Source organism: Lactuca virosa, chromosome 3 (assembly GCF_052849685.1).
Source record: "Lactuca virosa cultivar CGN04683 chromosome 3, Lactuca_virosa_CGN04683_v6, whole genome shotgun sequence".
Lineage (NCBI taxonomy): Eukaryota > Viridiplantae > Streptophyta > Magnoliopsida > Asterales > Asteraceae > Lactuca > Lactuca virosa.
Genome location: NC_136428.1, coordinates 334,656,013 through 334,668,350, shown reverse-complemented (window position 1 = coordinate 334,668,350; position 12,338 = coordinate 334,656,013). Strand labels below are relative to the sequence as shown.

Sequence of the window (12,338 nt, the reverse complement as noted above, 5' to 3'; positions counted from 1 at the left end):
CATGTTTATTTTTGTTTTTATCTTACAAAAAATTGGAAATGAAATGGATATTATGTCCATTGATAACTATAGCTTTACATAAACATTACTTACACCATATTAAACAAAATTCATGTGGCTTTATATATAAAAATTAGTCACGCCAAAATTACAATATTTTATGTGTCTTTATATAAATATTAGTCACACAATTTTTTCTATAAATCAATTGTGGTTATTTTAATTGATTTTCTATGTCGAAATGACATAAAATAGTCATACTTATGACTTTTTATATGTCTGAATAAAAGAAGCGGTCATGATAAGTAATGCAAATATGACCGTAAACTAATATTAAATCCATAATTTTAATAAAATGTGTCTTTATAACACTTACGGTCATGTTTCACGTAATTGTGTGTCTCTATACGATAGACAATGGTCACAATAAAATATTGTTTGTGTGACTAATTATTAACAAATCGTCACTTATGAAAGTAATTACATGTGACTATTTAGTGAACATGGTCATGTTCATCGTAATTGCATGTCTGCAAAAGACACTCAATAGTTTTAATAAACTTTGAATTGTGTGACAATTTATTAGCAAAACACCACATTGAAACAACATATATATCGTCAGTCGGCGATATACAGTTACTACAATTACTAAAAAAGTGTGTCTACTGACGGTTTAATGCCACAATATTGGATAAAATGATTGATTTTATGAACAAAATTCCCTACACAATTGTCACACTTTTATGATACGGCCACATGTTTTCATATCATATACACACTACATTTTAAAGTGACCATAAGACCCATACGATGACGTCACCTTCCGTCACATTTTCAGTGAAAAAATAAAATGTCACTATATGCATATGGTCACACTTTTTTGGTGTGACCGTAGCTTATTTTTGTACTAGTGTGAATTGGTCAAAATATGCGGACTTTCTTACTTTTCGTGGAGGATTAGACCTGGTAACTGGAGGTCTATGGATAACTGATACGACACACCATCATTTAGCTATTGCGGTTATTTTTCTGATAACGGGTCACATGTATCAGACCAACTGGAGTATTGGTCATGGTTTAAAAGATATTTTAGAAGCTCATAAAGGTCCATTTAGGGGCCATAAAGGCCTATATGAGATCCTAACAACATCATGGCATGCTCAATTATCTCTTAACCTAGCTATGTTAGGCTCTATAACCATTGTTGTAGCTCACCATATGTATAGCATACCCCCTTATCCATATTTAGCTACTTAGTATGGTACACAACTGTCATTGTTCACACATCATATGTGGATTGGTGGATTTCTCATAGTTGGTGTTGATGTACATGCAACCATTTTTATTGTAAAAGACTATGATCCAACTATCGATAAAACGATCTGTTAGATCGTGTTCTTAGGTATTGCGATGCAATCATATCACATCTCAACTAGGCATGTATATTTCTAGGCTTTCATAGTTTTGGTTTGTATATTCATAATGATACCATGAGTGCTTTAGGGCGTCCTCAAGATATGTGTTTTGATAATGCTATCCAATTACAACTTGTCTTTGCTCATTGGATACACAACACTAAAGCTTTAGCACATGGTGCAATAGCAAACACAAGTTTAACTTGGTGGCGATGTTTTAGTAGTAGTAGGTGGAAAGGTAGCTTTGTTACCTATTCCATTAAGAATAGAGGATTTTTTGGTACATCACATTCATGCATTTACGGTTCATGTGACAGTATTGATACTCCTGGAAGGTGTTCTATTTGCTTGTAGCTAACTCCTGTCTGATATCGGATAAAGCAAATATTGGTTTTTGTTTTCCTTGTGATGGGCCTGGAAGGGGGGGGGGGAGACATGTCAAGTATCAGCTTGGGACCATATTTTCTTAGGGCTATTATGAATGTACAATTCAATTTCAGTGGTCATATTTGATTTTAGTTGGAAAATGCAGTTAGATGTTTGGGGCAATATAAGCGATCAAAGAGTAGTAACTAATATCACAGGAGGAAACTTTGCGCATAGTTCTATTACTATTAATGGGTGGCTCCGCAATTTCTTATGGGCACAAAGATCCCAAGTAATTTAGTCTTATGGTTCTTCATTATCCGCATATGACCTTTTTTTTCCTAGGCAATCATTTTGTATGGGCTTTGATATGTGCATATTTAGTCATATATTCTGTATAATATCTTAATACTTTTTAGCTATTTTGTCTCAATTATTGAAGAAAAGGTACTTAATTATGTTAAAATTATATTTTCAGCTTAAAAGACATGCTCAAGTGAAAAAGGAAGCGGGACTAGCGATCGGAATTTCGGGAATTAAAGTTAGAAGAAATAAAGATAAAAAGAGTGAAGAACTCGGCGAGTTGGTCCTCAACTCGACGAGTTGATGAGAAGATTCGCAAACCATCAGTTGCCCCTGTTTTCAGATAACTATATAAAGGGCATTATTGCCCGAGACCCGAAGTTTTTCTGGATCTTTTTGGCGACTTATTGGCGAATAGAAGGATTTTTGGAGCTCTGGAATTCGAAGATCAACCCTAGAGATCAATTTGGAAGAGATCAAAGGCAAAACATATTCTCTTTTCGTAATCTTTTGCACACAATTATGTTTCTATTATTGGATTTCGTTTTTGAGATGTTAATTGCTGTAGATATGAGCTAAAAACTCATAACTTTTGTTTAGGCTAGATAAACTTGTGAATATGGTTTGATTTTATGTTTGGGATTAATTTTGATTTGGTGAATTACCTTGCTAAGCTTGTTAAAGACCCTTATATGTTGATAATAATTGTTTTCAGTTCATAATTAAGTTGTTAAGTTTGCATGAACATCTTTTTAATTACTTGAATCATATGATTTTGTGATCACAATATTGTATGCCTAGTATTAGTGAGCATGAACCTAGGATTAACTATAAAATATGTACATTAATGTGTAAGCATGTATGATGAACAACCATACATGAGTTGATTGAATTGCTAAATTTAATTAGCTAACATTAGAAGTCTTACTTGATCTGAATCAAAATACTAGGAAACTTATTAGTTTAACCAATTGGCCACTGTTTGAATTAATTTGTTTACTAGGGATTAGCAATAGTGAACATGAATCTAATCACATTAATCGGTAGCCAATAATAAATTAATCCATTGCACTTGCCATGAAATCAACCATAGGAATAAGCGAGTCGAACCTGAACAGAAGTCTCTTTTATTATTGAATTTAGTTTCTTTATATTTGTTTAATTGTTAATTTTCTTTGTTTGAAGAGTTAGTTAATTGTTTAAGTTTATAGTCTTGCAAAACTAGAGAAAACCCTTCTTTTTATTACTTGCTTTTATTTAGATAATTCTAGGAGTTAGTTTAATTATTACCGTTCCCTGAGTTCGATACCTTACATGCTTGAACTATATTACTAATCGATAGGTACACTGCCTTTCGTGTGTTTAATTTGTGTTTAAAATAGTAGGATTAAAACTAGTGCATTTCACACACAAGTTTTTGGCACCGTTGTCGGGGATCGGTTCTAATAGTTACTTTAATTTCTAGTATTATCGATCCTTTGTGTGGAATTTATTTCATACAAAGTTACTAGTTTTTCTATTTCTAGATTTAGAATTTTAGTTTTTTTTTTCAATTTTAGAGTCTAACTCCTCGAGTCCAGTCGACTGAACTCAACGAGTCAATCGCGTTTTTCAGTTTCATTTTTTACTTTGTTTTGTTTTTTTTACGCGTGTTTTTCTGTTTTATTTCAGGGAGTTTATGGCCCGTGGATCAAACGCACCTTTGATCCCACCACTTGAAAACCCGGAATCAGGTCTTAGGAAGGACAAGAATAAAGCTGTTGGAGAATCAAAGATGTCACCTTTCAAGAATCTCAAATCGGTTTTTAGCAAGAAAAAGGGAAAGCAAGTGGGAGAATCCAGCACAACACTGATAGACGAAGACCCTAAGAAGGAGGATACCGAGTACGAAACCGAATCTGAAGAAGGAAGCGAGCACGAAAGCGAACCCGACAACACCATGGGTGACATTGCAGACATACCCATGGGCGAATGGAAAAGAAGGATGCGTGACGATACCCGCCCAAGACTCATGCAACCCACGATTCCAGCAACTGCCAACTTTGAGCTCAAAGGTCACATACTTGCCCAACTCAAGGACATCCCATTCTATTGGAAGGATCACGAAGACGCGTACAAGCATATCAACGAGGTCAACGACATAGCCGACTACTTCAACATTCCTAATGTTCCTCGCGAAACTGTTTTGCTTCGTATGCTACCGGTCACATTTAAGGGAGCCGCGAAAGATTGGCTAAAATCACTCCCTCCATGATCCATCACCACGTGGGCTAAAATGCATGAAGAGTTTATTGATCAATTTTGCCCTCCCTCAAAAATAGCAAAATTGAAGAAAGCCATTGCCAACTTTGAGCAACAAGCAGGCGAGTCACTTTATGAGGCATGGGAAAGGTACAAGGGCTTGTTGAGGAATTGTCCCCACAATGATCTTAACATTCAGCAAGAAGTCTCCATCTTCTATGATGGAGTGAACGTGACAACTAGGCAGCTCCTTGACTCCCAAGGACCGCTCACGAAGAAAGCACTCGCGGTCATAAAGGCGCTAATTGAAGAATTCTCTAAGCACTCTAAAGAATATCATAACCCAAGGCACGACTTAACCCGAGGGGTGATAAATTCAGTTGTCGATGATATGGCAACAATGATGGCTAAACTAGATAGCATGGATCGTAGGATGAAAAAGATGGACCAATCCATCCATGCCATCCGAGTGGGAACTGAAAACTGTAGCGAGCCTCACCTTACTAAAGATTGTGATCTTGACGAGCATGGGAACCGAAAAGTGCAAGTGTGTTACTCTAGTGGCAATAGATATGATGAGGATTGGCGAAAACCGAAAAAGGAGTGGCTACCATACGACGAGTACAAAAAGGCAAAGGAGGAGAAATATAGGATGAAGACAAGAGGTTTTTATCAAAAGGAGGAGCCGGTGCAAGAGAAGAAAATGGATCTTGAAGATATGCTAAAACAATTTGTAGCCGCATCCGAGAAAAGACACAACGACACCGATGCGTAGATACGAGAACAACAAGCATTGATGAGAAATCAACAAGCCTCCATCCTTAACATTGAAAAACAGTTAGGCCAACTTGCACTACAAATCAACGAAAGAGTGTCGGGTGCACTTCCAAGTAATACCGAGAAAAATCCGAGAGGCGCCAAAATCAACATAGTGACAACTAGGAGTGGAAAGATAATCACCCCTCTTACCCCAATCCAGAATGAAGATCCTAAAGAGGTGCAAGAGGAACAGGTAGAAAACTCAAAATCACAAAAACTCGACTCAACTCATTGAGTCGAAGAGAAGGACTCGACGAGTCCGCTGTCTGAACAGAAAAATAACCCTCCTTTAAAACCTTATCAACCTCCACTGCCATTTCCAAGTCGGGCTAGACAAGAAAAGCAGAATAAAGATTATCAAAAGTTCCTGGAACACATCAAAGCCCTCCAAATCAACATTCCTTTCATAGAAGCGGTTGCACAAATGCCTAAGTACGCAAAATTCTTAAAGGAACTACTCAAAAATCGAAAGAAGCTGGAAGAAGTGTCCAAGGTGGTGCTTAATGAAAATTGTTCAGCACCAATGTTGAACAAATTGCCAAAGAAGATGGGTGACCCGGGTAGTTTGACCTTGCCTTGCCAATTCGGGAACTTAGCTCCTAGTTATGCCTTGGCTGATTCGGGGGCAAGTGTTAACCTTATGTCATACTCATTCTTTAAGAAATTAGATCTTCTGGAGCCGAGACCGATTCGAATGGCAATTCATTTGGCAAACAAAACAGTAACATTTCCAAGGGGAATATGTGAGGACTTATTGGTAAAAGTTGATAAATTCGTATTTCCCGCGGATTTCATAGTGCTCGATATGGAAGAAGACCATCAAGTGCCGATCATTCTTAGGAGGCAATTCTTAAATACCGCAAGTGCCATTGTAGATATGAGAGAATCCAAACTTACCATTCGGGTGGGAGACGATTCAGTTACATTTGGAGTAGATCGAGCCATGAAGCAATCCAAATTTAGTGATGACACGGCCTTCTTGGTGGACTTTATGGAGGAACTATTAGAAGAATGGAAAGAAGACAAGTCAAGCGAGTCCGCCAATACCGTTGAAGACAACTTTGATGTTGAAAGAGACCTAAAGGAGCTAGAAAGACTGCTTGAAGAATCTGAATACGAAGAATTAATCAGAAGTACTGAAAACGCGACTCGACGAGTTGAAGACACTAACTCGATGAGTTCGTGTGAAGAATCGCGATCAGACGGGAATTTTGGCCTGGACTCGACGAGTCCCCTCTCTGGACTCGATGTGTTCAGTGTACAAAACACTAATTTAGAGCTGAAAACGTTGCCTGGACATTGAGAATATGCATTTCTGGAAGAAGGTGAACAAAAACCCGTGATTATAGCTTCCGACCTCACCAAATCTAAAAAAAGAAGAGCTAGTCCAAGTATTGAAGAAGAGAAGGAATGCCATTGCATGGATAATCACCGATATTAAAGGAATAAGTCCTTCTTATTGTTCTCATAAGATAAATCTTGAAGAAGGTGCAAAGTCGGTAGTGCAACATCAAAGGCGTCTAAACCCAAACGTGCAACAGGTGGTCAAGAAGGAGTTTGTCAAGCTCTTAGATGCCGGGATCATATATTCGATCTCCGATATTCCATGGGTTAGTCTCTTTCAAGTGGTTCCAAAGAAAGGAGGGATGACGGTCGTGGCAAACGAGAAGAAGGAGCTCATACCTACACAAACGGTAACCGGTTGGTGGGTGTGCATCGATTACCGAAAGCTAAACGATGTCACTTGCAAAGACCACTTCCCTCTTCCTTTTATTGATCAAATGCTTGAACGATTATCTGGCCATAGCTATTATTGTTTTTTAGATGGATTTTCAGGTTACTTCCAAATTCCAATTGACACAATTGATCAAGAGAAGACTACTTTCACTTGTCCAAATGGAACATTTGCTTATCCACACATGCCTTTTGGGTTATGCAATGAGCCGTCAACCTTTCAACGATGCATGACGGCGATATTCCACGACATGGTGGAAAAATTGATGGGTTTCAATTACTATAACACTCCTATGGTGCACATACAACCCTAGATGCTTTGGATCTAAGTTTTCTCTAATTATACATGCAATTTCATATTTACAAAGCATACACCCTAGCTAGCATATAATTGGAGATATACAACATAAAACTAGTTAGATGAATACCTCTTAGTGTAGCTTGTAGTTCTTGGCTTTTAAAATCTTTAGCACCTCAAATGTGATGCCTCTAATGTGTTACAAACACCAAATGCAAGAGGAGGCTTATGAGAGAGAGGTTTGGAAACACCAAAATCAGTTATGGTTCACCCTTGGAATGCACTAGCCGATTTTGGGGGGTTAAGGGGTTACTTTTATAGTGTGGAAATCCTAGGGTTTCTTCCATGCAAACCCTTATTCACCATGACCTTTCATATTTCTTAGGCCCTTTGGGTTAAACCTTCATGGACTATCATATAGGTTTAGCCCATCCCTAATCAATCATGGATCGTAGCCCAAACTATAAGTATTACTGATTTACTTAATCAGTCCCTGTAAATTTAATCAGTCTCTTTTGATCACTAAATTAATTCCAAATTAATTCTTGATCAATACTAATTAAATAATATTATTTCTCAATTAATATATTATTCATATAATATATTAATAAATCACAAACAACCTCTTTCTCAAAAATCCATCCTATCAAATTGCTCCGGTGAAGGTAACCCAAAAGGACCATGCCACTATCGGGTCAAGTACATACCAATTATAGTTATGGGCTTAGACACCTAATTCAATAGTCTCCCACTTGGATAAGTCTAATAACTATAACTGCCAATGCACTTTCAAAATCCGATTAGCAATCATAGCTCTTAAAAGCCGCTGTCGAACTCTGACCTAGTCAGTGACACGTCCTTTAGATAAGGGATCATATAATCCTCTGTTCTACAAGATATTGTGTGGACAAAGACATGGAATAAGGTCATACTCATTGTCTAGCTGTTTGTTTCCCGATTTCTTATTTGTTTGACATAGAACTTAATTGAACACATCAATTGAGTCCTGACCGGGTCCGACACATAAGTCAAAACAAAATCATCGAGGGGCCCAAGATATCGCTTTTGATCCTCTTAGGATAAAAGGAACATATAAACTTCGACTTATATGCTTGTACTAACTACTCGTTAGATCATACACAACAATACGTTTTATATCATCAATTTACTGATGCGGTTTCATTCTATCAATGCACAACCAACTCGTAGTCAACAACTCATATATCTTGGTTTGAATATTATATGATATTATCGTCTCACAATCACTCATGATAAATTCCATGAAGTGATTCATGTGAGCGTGGGTTTAATCCAATACTCAAATCTTATTTCAAGAGCACTCATGAATGTTGTAGCAAACTTTTGTTATGTCTAGACACCTTAGACAATCTACAAGCCAATTCATGACAGTCTAATCTCATAGCCTACTTCCAAAGTATGATAGACTGTGGATAGTTTGAATAATCTTATTATTCTGGAAGTCAAAACATACAAAAATGAAATAATAGTAAACAATTGACACAAGATAGTAACACTACTTATAAATAAAACTCCATTTATTCGATCATCAAATGTCAATTACATATTTTATCTATTACAAGTTTCTAAACAACTATCTAATCACTAAAACTAATATCGTCCTTTAGCCTGATACTCCTAGCATGTTGCAAGTGCTTAACCCTACTCAGTCCCTTCGTAAGGGGATATGCTGGGTTATCCTCTGACGATACCATCTTTACTACGAGGAGTCCTTCTTCTACTTGATGTCTTATGAAGTGGTATTTTCTGTCGATATGCTTGGATCTTCCATGATCCCTCAGTTCCTTGGTTAAGGCGACCGCTCCTTCGTTATCGCAGAAAATCTCCATAGGCTCCTTTATGGATGGAACAACTCCAAGGTCTCCGATGAAGTTTTTCAACCATATCGCCTCCTTTGATGCTTCGCTTGCTGTTATGTACTCTGATTCGCACATTGAATCAGCTACAGTCTCCTGCTTGGAACTTTTCCAAGTTACTGCTCCTCCATTTAGGGTAAATACCCAGCCTGATTGAGAGCGGAAATTATCTCTGTCGGTCTGAAAACTGGCGTCACTATACCCTGTTACTCTCAAGTCATCACTCCCACCGAGGGTAAGGACCCAGTCCTTAGTCCTCCGCGGGTACTTAAGAATGTTCTTTACTGCAGTCCAGTGAGCTCTACCAGGGTTTCCTTGATATCGACTAACCATGCTCAAAGAAAAAGCCACATCAGGGCGAGTACATGTCATAGCGTACATGATTGAGCCAACAGTGGAGGCATATGACACTTGACTCATATCCGCTATCTTTTCATCAGTTCTCGGACTCTAAGCCTTGCTCAGTTTGGTATTGCTCTGGATAGGCAACTCACCTTTCTTGGAATTCTCCATGTTGAAACGTTTCAACACCTTATCCAAGTAGGTACTTTGACTAAGTCCTATTAGCCTTTTACTCCTATTTCTCAATATCCTTATCCCTAGAATGTAAGAAGCTTCCCCAAGGTCCTTCATAGCGAAACACATCCCAAGCAAGGACTTAACCTCCTGCAAGGTTGGGATGTCGTTTCCTATGAGCAGTATGTCATCAACATACAATACCAAAAATCTAACTATACTCCCACTAGCTTTGACATATATGCAGGACTCCTCTTCGCTTCTCGAAAATCCAAACTCTTTGACTTTCTCATCAAAACAAATATTCCATCTGCGAGATGCTTGTTTCAATCCATTGATGGACTTCTCAAGCTTACACACTCTATTAGGGTACTTGGCATCGACAAAACCCTCTGGTTGATTCATGTAAACATCTTCAGCCAAGTTCCCATTAAGGAAAGCGGTTTTGACATCCATTTTCCATATTTCATAATCATGAAATTCAACTATGGCTAGCATAACCTTTATAGACTTGATTTTGGCCACTGGTGAGAAGGTCTCATCATAGTCAACTCCAGGAGTTTGAGTAAAGCCCTTCACAACCAATCGCGCCTTATAAGTGTGTACTTTCCCATCCATGTCGGTCTTCTTCTTGAAGATCCATTTGCACCCAACTGTCTTACGAACATGTAGATTTTCAACCAAGTTCCAAACTTGATTGTCATACATGGACTGAATATCGTTGTTAATCGCCTCTTTCCATTTTGCAGACTCGGGGCCTGTCGTGGATTCCTTGTAGTTGTTAGGTTCATCCAAATTTACCAGTATACTATCACTGATAAACGTATCACCTTCAGTAGTAATATGGAAACCATAAAACTCAGGTGTCGTTCTAACCCTACTAGAATGCCTCAGAGGTAAGGACTCGTCAATTGGTTCAACAAGAGTTTCCTCCTCGGGTTGAGCGCTAGTGTTTGAGGTTCCTTCATCACTTAACTCTTGAAGCTCTTCAAGGTCAATTTGCCTCCCACTATCCTCTTGGCATTAGAGTTCTTTCTCTTGGAAAACCCCTCTCTTCACGACGAAGACAATATTGTCACTCGGTCTATAGAAGAGATATCCAAAGGACTTCTATGGGTAGCCGATGAAAATACATCGCTCACTACGAGGTTCGAGCTTGTCGTGAGTCTCTTGTCTTACGAAAGCCTCGCAACCCGAAACCTTGATATGTGCTAACGAGGGAACCTTCCTTGTCTGTAACACCCCGTTTTGAAAAGTACTTCGGTGGTGGTCTCGGAGGCCCAGGGTATAAGCGATTCGGTCTTTTATGGGTCTCGGGTTTTATTCGAAAGGTTTTAAGGCTCGAGTGTGGAGATAGGAGCCTAGGGCTTCTCGCCATCTTTTCATGGATATAAAGTTCGTCAGAAACGGACTTAGACTGAAGGAGTTATAGCACTTTGAAGTTATTGGCAATATTGGCCCTTGATGGAGAAATATGGCAAGAAAGGACGATGCATGCAAAGGTGGCAACTGGGTGAGTACGCCCAACGTAAGCTGGGGTACGCCCAACGTAGAAATGGTAAATGGCCGCGAGTGCTGGAGACGTACGCCCAGCATACGCTCAGTGGTACTAAACCCTAGTTTTAGGGTCAAGCACTATATAAAGAACATTATGACTAAGACCCTAGCCTCCTTATCAGCCTCCCCAACCTCAGAAAAAATCCTAGAACGCCTCATCCCCTCATTCTTGTGTAATCTTGACCTTGGGAAGCTCATCTTGGTGGTTTTAAGCTTTGAAGAAGAAAGGAGAAGTGGCAAAGAAGGACTTGGGGTAGCTTGAGCTCAAAGATCTGGGATAACATCATCATTTGGGACTCTTTGGAGGTATAAAGTTCCTAACTTTCCTCAAGAATGCTTAGAGCTAGTATAGTGTGGTTTTAATGTCCTTTTTGGTCCCAAGTAAAGAACTTTATGGTTCAAACCCGATTTCTAGACTTAGAGTTGCCACTCTTAGTTCAAAATGACTCCTTAAGGCATAAAGTTGCCATCTTGAATGTCTTATTGGGTTCATGCATGAGTTAAGAGCATTTCTATGAGAATGGAATGTTAATTTGGAGTTTGGGCTTAATAAGGTCATGCAAAGTCACCAAGTCAGTGACTTTATGGATTAAGACGTTGAAAAGGACTTGGATTTGTGGTTGTAGCTTCTGGATTAAAGTATTAAGCACTTAATGGGAAAGTGGCTTAACAGGGGAGTACGCTGAGCGTACATGCATGTACGCCCAGTGTACGCACCATTTAGCTTGTACGCTTAGCGTACATAGGAGTACGCCTAGCGTACTCACTAGATATGGACTTTACGTTTTTGGGCCTCGGTTTGGCCATTCCTTGGGCTTGGCAGATGTTGGGCCATGATGGGCCACCAGGAGTCAGTTAAGGGTCTAATGACTAGTTTGGGCTTGGGTGGGAAACCCATTTGAGGAGTTGGGCCTAATTTAGCAAATTGGGCCATTAGTGGGCCACTAGTGGGCTTGGAAAGCCTACCTAGTGTTGGGCCTTTTTATATTATGGTTTTGGGCCTTAGAGATGGACCATGTTGGACTAGGGGGTAAAATGGTCATTTTACCCTAAGAAGGATTGTTGATACGATCTAAGCGTTATTTTGGTATTGATAGTACGAGGAGCCGAAGGATCAGCAGTCAGGGAACTTCCAGTAGCAGTCAGAAGTTTATCAACCAGATTTCAGTAGTGCGAGGTGATTCTTCCTCCAGT

General features: G+C 38.9%; 1 non-coding gene across 1 annotated transcript; it reads right to left on the bottom strand.

Annotated features, from left to right (window-relative positions):
* Positions 1 to 4,407: 4,407 nt before the first annotated feature.
* LOC145168091 (small nucleolar RNA R71) lies at positions 4,408 to 4,514 on the bottom strand. Its single transcript, XR_013741680.1, has one exon. It is a non-coding gene; the product is annotated as a small nucleolar RNA R71 (small nucleolar RNA).
* Positions 4,515 to 12,338: the final 7,824 nt, after the last annotated feature.